The 14,040-nt window shown below is 38.8% G+C and overlaps 1 long non-coding RNA gene across 1 annotated transcript in view; it reads right to left on the bottom strand.

Annotated features, from left to right (window-relative positions):
- The window catches only part of LOC107196538, a 186,286-nt gene extending 172,364 nt beyond the window's left edge, over nucleotides 1–13,922 (bottom strand). Inside the window, exons 1-2 of the long non-coding RNA XR_003043714.1 lie at nucleotides 13,454–13,922; nucleotides 923–1,103 (exon numbers count right to left, since the gene is read on the bottom strand). This is a non-coding gene — a long non-coding RNA (uncharacterized LOC107196538). The remainder of the gene's footprint in view (nucleotides 1–922; nucleotides 1,104–13,453) is intronic.
- Between the last annotated feature and the right edge of the window lie 118 nt (nucleotides 13,923–14,040).

The following is a 14,040-nucleotide window of genomic DNA, read 5'->3' as shown; positions in this document are numbered from 1 at the left end:
TAACTGTCTTTATTTAAGTCAGAAAATTAAAACCAAACAATTTTGAAATCTAAATCTTTTCTAAATTAGTTTTATATAGTCATTTGTTTTCATTTTCAAACTATCAGCCTGCATTCTTCTTAAATTTACATAAAATGCATAGTTAGTGAGTTTTGACAAAGATACACCCCTACCCCATCAAGATACAGACATTTTTTTTCACTCTAGAAAAGACCCTCAAGACCTTTTCTTGTCCAATCCCCCCCTTCAGAGGTAACCATTGTTCTTATTTTTATCACCAAAGATTAGATTAGTTTGTTCTAGAACTTCATGTAAATGGAATTGCTTATTTTGACACATTCAAAACATTTGCTACAGGGTAGCATCCCAGGGCCCTTAGGGAGGGAAAGGCCTCCTGTGTCTGCGCCTCAGTCGGATGCCTTAAGGTAAGGACAGAGGAATGCAGATGCCTCTGTTCCAGCTAACGTAAGTTAAACATTCAAGTTATTTAATATTTTAGGGCTTTTCAAAGTACCCACTAGAGTAGCATCTAATTATCATTTTAAAAGTCTACTACCCCATAGAACATAAAATTTAAAAACGCCAGCGGTATGTAATCTAATATCATCATCTATGAAAAAAATATTTCTATGATGTTTTCTTTTGCTCACATTCCTGGGGGATCCAGGGATGAAAGACCATATAAATCCAAATAGACATATTACTAGTATGGTTCATTTATATAGACATATACAAATGGTATCATCTGAGACAAATTTAGAAAAACACATACAAAGAATAAAATGTATTTTAAATGTACCCCCAAAATGTTAATGCTCATCACAAATCCATATTCCCCCCATGAGTTATTCTGGCACTTCGGTATTTCTCAAAGGCAACCTGCAGATCCTTGAGTGAAGCCTCCAGATTCGCTCTTACTCACCTCACTGGACGTGGAGTCCATCCTCATCAGGTTCCAACGACCCTCACTGCCTCCATGTCTGAGGAGACACCTCACAGGTGACACGAGGCCTTCCTGTTTCTCTGCTGTCGAAGGTCGGGTCCTCCAGGAGCTGGTTCTGACACAGACTTTGAGGGGCACGATATTCATTAAGGATCAACACCTGTGAAAGGAAGTGGGCAGGAGCAGGTTGCACTGAGAAAGCAATTGGACTGTGATGCAGACTCAACAAATATTCCCGTTGGTGATGAGACTGTGTCCCTCACCAGGCCAGATGGCTGTGCCTCTATATCCCTATCTCACTCTGTCACCAGATGCTGGCAGCTTCAGGAAGGAGGTGACCTTGGGCAAGGTGGCTCTCCAGAGGTAAGGCACACCGGAAACAGCCAACAGTTGTCACTGTTTTGCTGACCAGTGTATGCTCCACAGCTGGACACCAAATCCTTCCTTGAAAGGTTTGTAAGTACTCACACAACTATCCTCCTCCAACTCTTTCTACAAGAGCCATGTGGATTTCTCTCAATTCCCCAAGGTACCATGCTCAATCTTGGAGTGGGTCCACATGCCTGGCACACTTTCCCCACCCCCTTCACCAGGCTAACTCCTTCCCTTTCCTCAAATCCCATCCCGAGGAAGGCCCTCCCTCCTCTGCTCCTTTAGAATACTCCTCTCGCCTGTAATGTGCTTAATGCCTTTCTTCCCTGCTTAGACATCCTCCATGACACCGGGATGGTACTGGACTTGTTTGTGCTGTACGTTCAGTGTTGAGCAATGTGCCAAGCATAACGTAAACTTTCAGCGTATATTTGATGCATAGATTAGTTAACTTGATATACCTAGTATTTTAGTTTGGTTTCCCCCAGAGGCCGCCCCGAAAGCAAAGACTCAAGTGCAAACCCTTTGAGAGGAGATTCAAGGAAACACTGGTGAGAAAGTAAGGAAGTGAGATAAGAAAGAAAAGGCCGCCAGTTCATTGCCCGTTACCGCTGTGGGCAGCGAGCTTAGTCCTGCGGGGGAATCTGAGAACCAGCAGTGAACATGTGCCTTGAAGTCGTCCATCCGAAAATGAGCAACCACCTATGGTATGATTCCATTTGTATGAAATCTCCAAAATGGGCCAATTCATAGAGACAGCAAGTAGATGAGTGGTTGCCAGGGGATGGGAAGTGGGGGGGACTTGGGAGTAACCCCATAACAAGTATGGGGGTTCTTTTGAGGAGGGATAGAAATGTTCATACTTTTGATGGTTGTACAATATTCTGAATTTTATGTTATGTAAGTCAACAGAATGAATTACAATAAACAAATGAAGGGGCTGGGATCTTAATACACTAGCTACATTCATTAGTCGGGGCTGCTGGAGACTGGGGGTGTTCATTTCTGCAGTGTGCCCAGCGTGCCCTAGCACCAACAAGGTAGGCTCTGAGATCAGGGAACCTTTGGGCCAAGAGATGCAGATATCAGCACTTTGCAGTCTGGAGGCATGATGCACTGATTGTGGGGGGATAAGGGGGTATTGGTAGGGCAAAGACAGGCTGAGTACTTAGCGAGAGACAGACCTAGCAAACCCACCTGGCATATTCAAAAATGATCCATTCTGTAAAGAAGGAGGATCCACTCAGAAGCCTCCAACTCCAAGAATATATTTTTCTAATATTCTAAAACAGATCAATACATGGATGATATGTTTAGGGAACCCAATTATCTCAGCTGTAACCCCAAATCAAGTAAAGCTGTGGAAGAAGAAACGAACAGTGCTTTCAGTAGGAAACAGAATTGTGGTAGGTTGAATAATGACACCCCTCCAAAAAAAAAAAAATTCCACATTGTAATCCTCAGAACCTATGAATGTTCCCTTTTAAGGCTAAAGGGACTTTGCAGGTGTGATTAGGTTAAAGATTTTGAGATGGGAAATTATCCTGAATTACCTAGCTGAGCCTAGCGTAATCAATCACACAGTTCTCGTAAGAGGGAGAAAGATCAGTCACCGAGGATGCAACAACCTAACCAGGTCAGGGTGAGATGCCTTGATGACAGAGAGAGGGGTTCGCCAACAAAGACAAGTGACACTAAAAGGTAAAAAGGGTAACAACATAGACCCTCCCCCTTAGAGCATCCAGAAAGAACCAGTCCTTGACTCCACGACTCGGCGTTGTTTTAAGCCACTAAATTTGTGGTAAGTTGTTACAGTGGTGACAGCAAATGAATACCAGGACTACGAGCACTTTCCCAGGATGGGTTGAAAAAATAATCACCATCACTTCTCCCCTAGAACACACTGCAAAATTTGAAAGGGTCTTAAAACCACTTACAAAGAAAATAAAACACTGTGTATCTTGGCTTATGTTCAATATAGCTAGTCCATTTTTCAATCTCTTAAAGTATCATACTTATACTTATCTTCATATGATTTTTCAGAATTAAACAAACATTTGAAATAGCGAGTGTGTGTTTTTCATTTTAATAAATTGAATGTTACAATTTACCTTTTCTAGACTTTGGATTTATAAATTATATCATGCCAAGTAAAAATTCTTACTAGAATATTGACATATGAAAAAAAAATCAGTGGATAGATTCCCAGGAAATAACATGTTTACAACTCAAAAAAATACTGTAAAATTCAGTAAATTAAATAGAATCTGAGTATATTTAATGTGCGTTGGAGGGAGAGGGCTGCCAGGCATGAAGGTGAGTCTGTGAGGTTCTCGAAGGTGTAAATAGGACAGGGTAGGATAAAGTAGCGAAGTCTTAGAAAAACGGGAGAGGTTGTAGGGGGGTGGTGTTAAAGGACATAAATGAAGTGAGGTGTTTTGGGGACACCTGGTAAAAGGCTCAGGTAACTTATTTCTGATTCTAGTCTATTCTCCACATTATCTCCACATAACATAAAATTCAATCATATCATACCCCTGTTTAAAATGCTCTAAGCTTTGTTAGGTTAAAATAAAACAAAAAGCCACACTCCATAATCTCAATGGCATGTAAAAGCCCTTGATGACTAAATGCCAGCCTACTTGTTTAGCCTTATTCACCACCATCCCAGACTCTCCACTGTTCCTGAAAGCCCTCAGTGCCTCCCACGCCTCAGGGCCCTTGGAAATTCTGCTCCCTCTGACTGAAATGAGTCCTTCTGTTTTTACCACATATTCATCACTCCAGCCTAAGTATCGGTGAAGTTTCTGCTAGAAGTAATTCATCACCGGCCTTAAGCATCCCTCCCTGCACATTTTTGCTGGGGATGCCAAGAACACAAGGCCTTGACTATTCTTTACCCTGGCCATTTCTGAGCGTTGTGCTTGCAGAGAGCAATCATGAAGGCTGAAGTAGCATTTTGCTTGCCACTCACTAGAAAAATGGCAAATTCCTTAAGCTCCGTGTTTCTCTTCTGTAACACAACTTACAGCATGTACCCGCATTCACCTAGGTCTACCTGAGTGCCCTGTGGAACAAGGAGAGCATGGGAACCTGGTGCCAACATCATGCTAGTGCTGCTCACTGTACTATGAGTAATAAAATCATTTGTCTCTGACCCAGGAGACTCGTGTCTTCTGTCAGCATCCATGAAATAGTACCAGGCTAGCTTGTCAGCTTGTGATTAGGGTAGAACTCCAGATCCCTTATAGACCTCCATCTCTCCAGACAAGGTTTGTGGTATCTTATATCTGTAATCTCATAATACTTGCTCAAATAAAATGTAACGTTATCATATGAGGGCATGGGTTATGGCATATAGGAGATGTTCAGAAAAGTATTCGTCAGATAAATAAAGTATGTCCAGTTCAGTAAAGGTGTCTGCTCTGATAACTGCTTTGTTTCCCCCTTACTAAAATTGGGCCCCTTTAAGGAAAACAGAAAAAAATGAGACTTCTTTCATTTTCAGAGTGTTCTTTAAATGACTAATGTTCCGAAGATCTTGGAGAATCCAAGAGTGACAGTATTAGGTTTTTTCAATCTATCCTAATGTCAGTTAAATTTGGCCAGGATGATTCTGTTAATTCCTAGACTTTAAGAAAAAGCCATTTTTAAAGTATTCATTTTCTAGTTTGGAGTATATATTTTCTGTTCTTAAGAACTGAAGGTTAAGTCTACATTTCAAGAGTTTGAATAAGATCTTTTTCTTGAATTTCGTAAGCTAGAGAGAATAAAACTCATTAATTATTGACTTTTTTTCCCAGTGATTTTATCATATTTTTGCAGCCAGGAGGCATGACAGTACATTAATAAGCTGAAAAATAATAAATGAATAAGTAGACTCTTACTTGGTTATGAGATCATGAAGAGAAATTGAGAAAATGCAAAGTAGCAAACAGAAGCAGCTGTTAGAAAGCCCCAGAAGTGAGGATGTTATAAGGTAATAGACATCTTTCTAGCCAAAGGCAACCAGTTGGCTTACAAGATAAAAGCCAAAGTTATCCCATTAATGAGCTACACAAGAAACACGTCCTTCTTCCTGTCCAAGTAGTGGTGAAAGAAGGGATACTTATTCTACTCAATTCAAAACCAGTCAAACATGTATATTTAAACAAAGAACCGAACTCTAAGGCTCTAATATTTGAAATGAGATTTATAATGATGAAAATGTGTATCTTATTTTTCAGATAGCCCATGGGCAGGGCTGAGTACCCGCTAAAAGTAGACCCTTGTTAAATGGAGGAGGCAGGTCCAGTCCCTCAGTCTCTATTGGCACAGTGACCTGTGAGGCCGCACCAGGGGTATAGTAATACACATGTGTGCTTCCAAGTAGTGCCTTGCACCTCCCACGCTGGCTCCAGGCCTCGTTCTATGAGGAAAGTTAAAAAAAAAAAAAAAAGCCAGATGTTTCACCAAAACATTCCAAAATTTAGAATGGTTTGAGAGAATGCTGCACATTTTACTCAATCTTAATCTTCTTACCTTAATTTTATCCTACATTTGAAAAGGGGAATCTGGCCCCATGGAAATACCATTACTGAAAGCAACATGAGTAGAGAGGGGGAGACGAGTCTCCCAACATTTGGAAAAATGGATAGTGTGTACTCTCATAATTTCGTCAGCTGAGCTGTACTGCCCTCATTGTGCGTCAAACCAGCATGTTTGATCTGTATTTTGGGCTCTGGGAGGAATGTAGAGAATCCTCGGGGTTTTACCCAGGAGTTCGGGTGCTGCTTCTACTACTGACGCAGAGGAGTGGGAAATGCAGAAATGACCAAGGCTAGGTCTTTACATTGGCCATTGTCAATGTCATCTCTCTGTCCTTTTTCCTGCAAAGCTGGAACAACACAGCGCCTTCTACTTTAAAGTTTCCTATGCCAATTATAACTCTCGCTCCACCAACACCGTATAATAATAGCTCAAGGGCCAGGAAAAAAATGAAATTATGTTGAACCATTAGACTTTAATAATTAGATAGTTCATTTAGAGAACTTGGCATTCAGCAGTGGATGAAAGGGGAAGAGGAAATGCTGTTGAAAACAAAAATAGCTTAGGAGAAAGAAAGAAAGGAAAGGAAGGAAGGAAGGGAAGAAAAAAAAAGAAAGAAAAACTTAGGAGAAAGAAAGAAAGGAAAGAAAGAAAGGAAGGAAGGGAAGAAAGAAAAAGAAAGAAAGAAAAAGAAAGAGAAAGAAAAAGAAAAAGAGAAAGAGAAAGAAAGAGAAAGAAAAAGAAAAAGAGAAAGAGAAAGAAAAAGAGAAAGAGAACAAACGAACGAACGAACGAAAGAAAAGAAAAGAAAAAATTCTCCATTCTCAACACTCCTCCCCTCCTATCCACCTTTCCTTTTCCGCAAGGCAGTGTCCTTTGCCTCTGCCTCCAAACTACTCTCACCCTGCGGGTCCACACTGACAGCTCCTGCGGGGAATAGGGTTATGGTTCCAGACTGTCAAGGAGCTGTGTTTTGATACGTTTTGTGTTGCAAACTGACCTGGCAGTGTGAATGCCAATGAAATCATCCCTTGTGCCATCTTGTGTGCGTGGGTGATAAGATAAGGACCATTGGCAAAGACACCTTCACGGGCACCCAGGGAAATCCAGAGCTCCTGACTGTGGCTCATGCATCATGAGAAAAGCCTTTCTAACCCAGCCACTCAAGTTTGTGCTTGGGTCCACTAAACTGTGGGCTTGGGTTATTCTGGGGGTTTTGCTTCCATCTTTTCAGGTTGGGGAAATAACTAGTGAAAGCTGTTTTTAACTTCCTCATCTGTAGTAAGAGAAATAAAAGGGCTCGAAAATTAGAGTCGCCTAGTTACCTCTCTGCTTCAAAGCTGCCTACTAGAGGCTGGTACTTTTCCATGTTCTGTGCTGTGTCTGCATATGCCCCACCCCAGAGTGGAAAGTAGGAACCATGGAAACGACTTTGCAGACTTGTTTCTTGGGAGAAGTAGACTTAATAGAATCCCTAGATTGGCAAGTCGTTTAGAGCCACTCCAACTTCCCCAGAGGTAGGGCTCCCAGAATTTTCCTTAAGGTCTATGAGGATGGAGAACATTTTTATATTATTGAATTCTACAAAGATTGTAGGTAAATCAACTCTTAAGAACAAAATTGCATTTAAGGGAGTTATATGTGAAACACTAAAAGGCCAAAATACACTGAATTGCTATATTGGGCAATATTTACTTTCCCCAGGTTTTTACTAGAACGATGAGAATATTCTAAAAGGCATCATTAATCTTGGCTAATTATTACTAACATTTACAACTCAGTTACCCCGAGCCAGATTTCTCATGTAATCCCAAATAGCTATTATTCCTGACTCTCCTATTTCTATTAATGGCACTAATAATTTTCTGTTCACCCAGTCATAAAATGTCAGTTCTATCTTTGACTCCTCTTTATGACACTCCTTCTCTACCCAATTAATTGCCAGATCCTGTATTTCCTTTAAAAAATGGCCCCTAACCTTCCTTTCTTCTGAAACCCTAGTTCCAATCCTAGCTGGTCTCCCAGCTCCTAACGTCTCTCTCCAACCCATTTTGAACTTGGCCATTTAATTAACCTGCTCATGTCATCTCTTTGGGTATAGGATCTGTTTAAAAGTCTTACGGGACTTTCTATTGCCCACAGCAACAGTTCTCATGTGGTAAGACAAAGCACTTTGTTCTTATACCTTTCATGCTTTGCAAACATCCTATCACTTTTTGATCAATAGGCAGAATTCATTTTTGCCAGCATTCGACCTTTTACAGCAACTCTGTCAAACAGAATGCTGATCTGAGCAATGCGTGGCATGTAAAAGTGCAAACTGCTGCAAGTAAGAGGGACAAGACTTAGAGTGACATCCAGTCTGTGTCACGGGAATTATCTTGTGCTTACTGGAACTTGTGGGAACATCGCCCTGGAGTATTCGAGAGTGCGCTGTCTGGGAGTAAAAACTCTTCCAAAGGAAACATGCTGAAGGCCAACCAACTGAATAGTGAAGTAACTATGGATGAGTTTATAGACACTGTGAGACCGTAACTGCACTGCAGACTGTAACTACACTGCAGACCGTAACTACACGGTGCTGCAATTGTTGTTTGCTCATTTTGTGTTTTCCAGACTTTTAATCCTTCCCATTGTCCTGCTAAAAGTTCTAGTATTTGAAGATGTGCCACAACCCAAAAGATTGAAAATTATTGGTCAATTAGACTTAAGTCCAAATTATTTACCACAGCCTAGGAGGCTCTTCTCGTTTTGACCCCAACCCTCCCTTCCAGCCTCAATTTCCAATGCTTGCCCCTTGAGTCACGTGGGACCACACATTGCTCTTCCACATCTCTGGGACTTTGTATGTGGAAGAAATGTTCTGTTCTTGTTTACTCTGCACTCATTTATCAAGACCCAGTTACAGTACTATCTCCTCCCTGATTTTCTGTGACTCCCCCAGTAATTGTTCCTATCGTCCTTTGCATGCGTTTTTATTAAAGCGTGTACCCTCACATTCTGTAGTCACTGTACTGGGCCTGTCTCCAAAGCATCAAGGATTATGTCTGAGTTCTCAAGAAAACAGGCTTAACCTCATTCATCTTTGAATTCCCAACTGTTTAGATATTACAAACCCTCAATAAATGTTTGGAGAATTGTTTTTCCTGCAGTTCAAGCTACCTGTGACCTATTGCTAATTAGTCTTTCAAAAATTATGTCCCATAACTCTGATGCATGTACTTTAAACTCAAACCAAGCTACAGTACTTACTGTTCCTGAAATATTACTTACCCTTTCCTACCTCTACAAATGAGCTCATAGGATTCAAAGGATTCTTCCATCTGGGATACTCACCCTCTCTCTGTGATATCTGCCACCGACAAAATTCTAACTATCCCTTTGATCAAGCCCAAACCCATTCTCCCAAAAAGTCAACCCTGATACCCAGACTAAGCATTGTCTCTGAACTTTTTCATATTTGGTTATATAGTTCAGAGGACACTTAGTACAAACTACTCTGGAGTGTAGTCACTTGAGTATATTTTACCTCCCTTCCTAGGGTATAAGCTCCTTGAGGCAAGAAAGATGCCTTATTCATTTGTTTTCTCGTTGGTACCTATGCAATATCTTGCACATAGTAGGTACAGTTTTTCAAATGCATGAATGAATGAAATGATGTATGTCTAGTGTATCATGCTACTCACCATATTCTACTTGCATGTGGTATCATACAATTAAGTTATAGTTTATGTACTAGGAGCCATTTCAACATTTCCTTGGTACATTATGCAATTGTTATTGTGTGTGGTAAATTCTACCACACTCTCAACAGTCTTGTGGGCCTGTTTGCTTAATGAGGTAAATTTTAAAATCCTACACAGGATGGAGGTGTTAACTAACCTTATCATAGTAATCATTTCACAACATATATGTGTATCGAATCATCGCATTGTACACCTTCAACTTACATATGCTATATGTCAATAACATCTCAATAAAGCTAAAGGGAAATCCCTCACAGATGTTCTCCTCTTACTCTAGAACGTGAAAATTCTAATTTATAACACAGAGTAATAAGTTCTAATACAAGCGAATTCCTTTTTTTCCTCCCCCAGGCAAAATTAGTTCCTCTCTCCACTTTGCTTCACTTCACATATCTATTATAGTAATTATTTCCATTGCTTTGTAGTTATATGTTTTTACATTTATCTCTCCTGCTAGATTTTGAGCTTCTCAGGGCTAAGAACCATGTTTTATCCATCTCTCTCTCTCTATTGATCTATAATAATTAGTTTATGTAAAAAAAGTATATATTTTATTTACTTTATATTTATACTTACATATAAATATTATGTAAATATATACTTAATATTTATGTATAAGTGTATGAGAAGTATATATAAATTTATGTAACTATTTTGCCTGGCAATAGTCTCCATTCAATAAATATTATTGAAATAATGAATGGATGTTTTACATGGTCAATACTTTTAAAACTAACAATTTGTTTTCAGATCTACTAGGAGGAAAAAAAAAAAACTAAAGCAGATACTAAGAACCATTGCGCCCAAATAGTAGTTGGATAGGAATACAAACCACCAATGAAGCAATAATAAAAGCCAATAGTCAAACATGATTCCATTTCATAGAACTTTCTAGTTTGATATTGGTTGGATATTATTTAGCCACTGGGGTAATATTGGTCTTCCACAGCAATTTACAGCAATTTTTCTCAAACCTGAGCAATGAACAGACCCTTTTTAAAATATGTGGATCCTCCAGACTCAGACTTGCCATGATTTGTTTACTTCGTTATTATTTAAATATGTGAAAATGTAAAACAAGTTACAAATATCTTACACTTATGGACTTCATACAATAAAAAATAAATTTACAAATTAAGTTCAAACAAAATTAGAAAAATTGATAAAATTCAAATTAGCAACATTAATATGATGATTGACGCCCTTTTGCTAAGACCAAATTGCCATTTGCAGTGAAACTGTGGTACCCACGTCTAAGGTGGGCTCTGTTAGGGTTCTTGTGCCTTTACTACCCAAATGTGTCTTCTCTCAGAGATCACCTTATTCTCCCACTACTTATCTCTATTCAAATGTCATTCTACTTATAAGCACAGAATGAGTCATTTGGCCTTCACTTGGCACAAATTTATTAAGTCAACCCCTACTCTTTTATCATTAGCCCATAAGAATTAGAGTAACCCTATGCTATGTTACACCCACCCAATAGCAAATATAAAAGTAAATATTGACATGAAATTATTAGACAGTATTCTATTATAAAGTGATGAGTCATGATATGCTTATGATATGCTTAACATTTTAGAAGATTATCATCAAATGCAAACCATCGACTTAGCCCCAAGGACCCACCTTTCTGTGTTGTAAAAGAATATTTTTCACAGAGACAGGTGCCAAGGACCTCTACCAACACTTCAGCCTAATGGCTACCGCAACGGAAAATATTAAAGCTGCACAACTTTAAAAATTGCTTTTTAATCACATCTTTCCTTTCCATGACTGGTAAGTTGTATATATCTTCTACATAGTTTATTTAAAATTGTTATGGACATGGATCATTGGAGAATTTCGAAAGTCCAAGTGATTTTATACAACAGTGACAGAAAATCATTCCAAAATGACAGCAATGAACAACAATAAGGGGGAAAAAAATAACCTTCAAGTTTTTGCAAGCATATAAGTCAAAAACCTGATTACATTTGCAGCAATCTACTGTTGTAAAACATGACATGAAGTTTAAAATTCAAAAGATTCCTTTGAAAAAATCAAAGGGAGTTCAGAAAGACCAAGATTGCAAGGGGGGCTTAACCTCACACCGCCACAGTCAGAAAATCGTTAAGTACTGGCCTATTGACATTTGGTCAGACGTGCTACTGTGACAGAATAGTTAATACCTGAGAGATTGAAGACATGCAATGGTGGAAACCTTGACAAAACGTAAATCTAGAATTATGCAATGCTTTTGGAGCAAAAGTAGAAGAGCAACAACAATAAGAAAAAAAAAACAGAACAACGACTCATAAAAGTTACCAGGAAGTCAGAGCTATTCCAATGAGTCTTAGTTTCCCATTCTTCAAATTATTTTTATTGGAACTTTTAAGTGCAACAATAACAGAAATGTTTTCTAATCCAAATTCAAAAAACAAAGCAAAACAACACAGATGCACTCCCAAAAGTCAGCACTCAGTGGGAAAGAACTTGACATTGGATCTGAGAAAATGTATGAACAAAGAAAATAATACATGCAGGAATCAAAGAAATACTATGAACATTAATTTTAAAGAATAATATCTAATGCGAACACACTTTCAGTTTTTCATTATAAATTTTATGAATACATTTGAAATGTGATGCAAAGTATCCATGTTTTGAAATCAGCTATAAATACAATTTCAGTAAATGAAAATGCCACATTACTATATTTAAATGTTTTCTGTCAGGCCATATTCTAATCTTATGTCTCATGAACTTATGTTTATATGCTTTTTTTATTCCTCAAGTGGAAACTAGAGGTAAGCAAAAAGAAGGAAAAATAATTCTATATTGTCACCACCCGGAGATAAACAATATAAACATTTTTGGTTATGTCTTTTCAGACTTATCAAAGCTCAGTGCATCCATTATGTTGTAACCTGATTTTTCCCCCTGTTACTATAATGTGGACATCCTTTCGTTTCAACATATAGACATGTCACCATTTTTAATAGCTTCATAGTGTTTCACTGTATGGATACGCTATAATTTACTTAACCAATTCTGCACCAGTAGATATTTAGTTTGCTTATTTATTATAAAACACTGGAAAACAAACTGTTCTCTGTCCTGCACCCAGAATAATTTTTTAAAATATAAATCAGATAAGTCACACCCCTGCTGATTATTTCCTTTTACTTTTGGGAAAAAGACCCTACATAACAAGGATTGCAAAGGATGTGGAAAAAAGAGAATCCTCATACCCTGTCAGTGGGATTGTAAATTAGTGCGGCCACTATAGAAAAGAGTATAGAAATTCCTCAAAAAATTAAAAATAGAGCTCCATATGTTCCAGCAATTCCACTTCTGGGTATTTATCTGAAGAAAACAAAAACACTAATTTGAAAGATATATGCACCCCTATGTTCATTACAGCATTACTAGTAATAGCCAAGATATGGAAGCAACCTAGATGTCCATCACAGATGAATATGCAAAGAAGATATGTTATAAATACTCAATGTAATATTACTCGGCAATAACAAATAATGAAATCTTGCCATTTGTGACAACATGAATAGACCTAGAGGGCAATATACTAAGTGAAATAAGTCAGACAGAGACAAATACCATACAATTTTACTTATATGTGGAATCTAAAAACAAAAACATAAACAAATGGATAAACAAAACAGAAACAGATCCATAGATAGAGAGAACAAGCTGATGGCTGCCAAAGCAGAGGGTGGTCGAGGGATGGGAATAAATAAAGAAAAAGAAGAAAAACCCTAGCTCCTCCCATGGCCTACAAAAACCTACCTAAGCAGGACCCTGGCTCCACATTAAGAACCTCCTACCCCTCCTCCTCTCACTTATTTGCTCTAACTCCACTTACCTTTCTCTGTGATCAGACAAGCCAAGGATGTTGTTTCTGCCTCAGGGCCTTTGAACACACCTTTCCTCTAGGTAGACACTGCAGCAAGCTCCTCACCACCTGGGCCTCTGTACCTGTAAGGTCCTTCCTGACCACCTACTCTGCCACCTCTTTCGTTACTTCATACTGTCTGAAAACATCATAGTACTTTACATTTTGTATATTTTCTGCCACCCCCCGCTAGGCTACATATAAGCTGCATGTGTTCTTAGCACAGTACCGGGCCCAGAGAAGCTCTTCAATAAGTGTTCCTCTAATTAATCAGAAACTCAAGAAATGTCATCCTCCCTATTTTAGTTGTCTCTTCAGAGGCAGCAGTTGTAGAGAAAAGAATCTAGCAGTAAACCAGCCCTTTCTAATCCTGGGCAAATTAAATGTTGTCAAGGAAACCTTTTCTTGCCCCTCACCCCTTACCCCGTTCTGTCACTGCCAAGCCCTTCCAAACAATACTCAGAAATGTTCCTGTGTGGTAATTACCACAGTTGTTAATAATTATTCACATCATTACTTGTTTAAATCATTTCCCCTGCGGGAGACTGAAACTCCAT

This window comes from Pteropus alecto, unplaced genomic scaffold, assembly GCF_000325575.1.
Source record: "Pteropus alecto unplaced genomic scaffold, ASM32557v1 scaffold87, whole genome shotgun sequence".
In the NCBI taxonomy this organism is placed as follows: Eukaryota; Metazoa; Chordata; class Mammalia; order Chiroptera; family Pteropodidae; genus Pteropus; species Pteropus alecto.
Note: the sequence above shows the minus strand (reverse complement) of the source record. Positions and strands in the feature narration are given on the sequence as shown.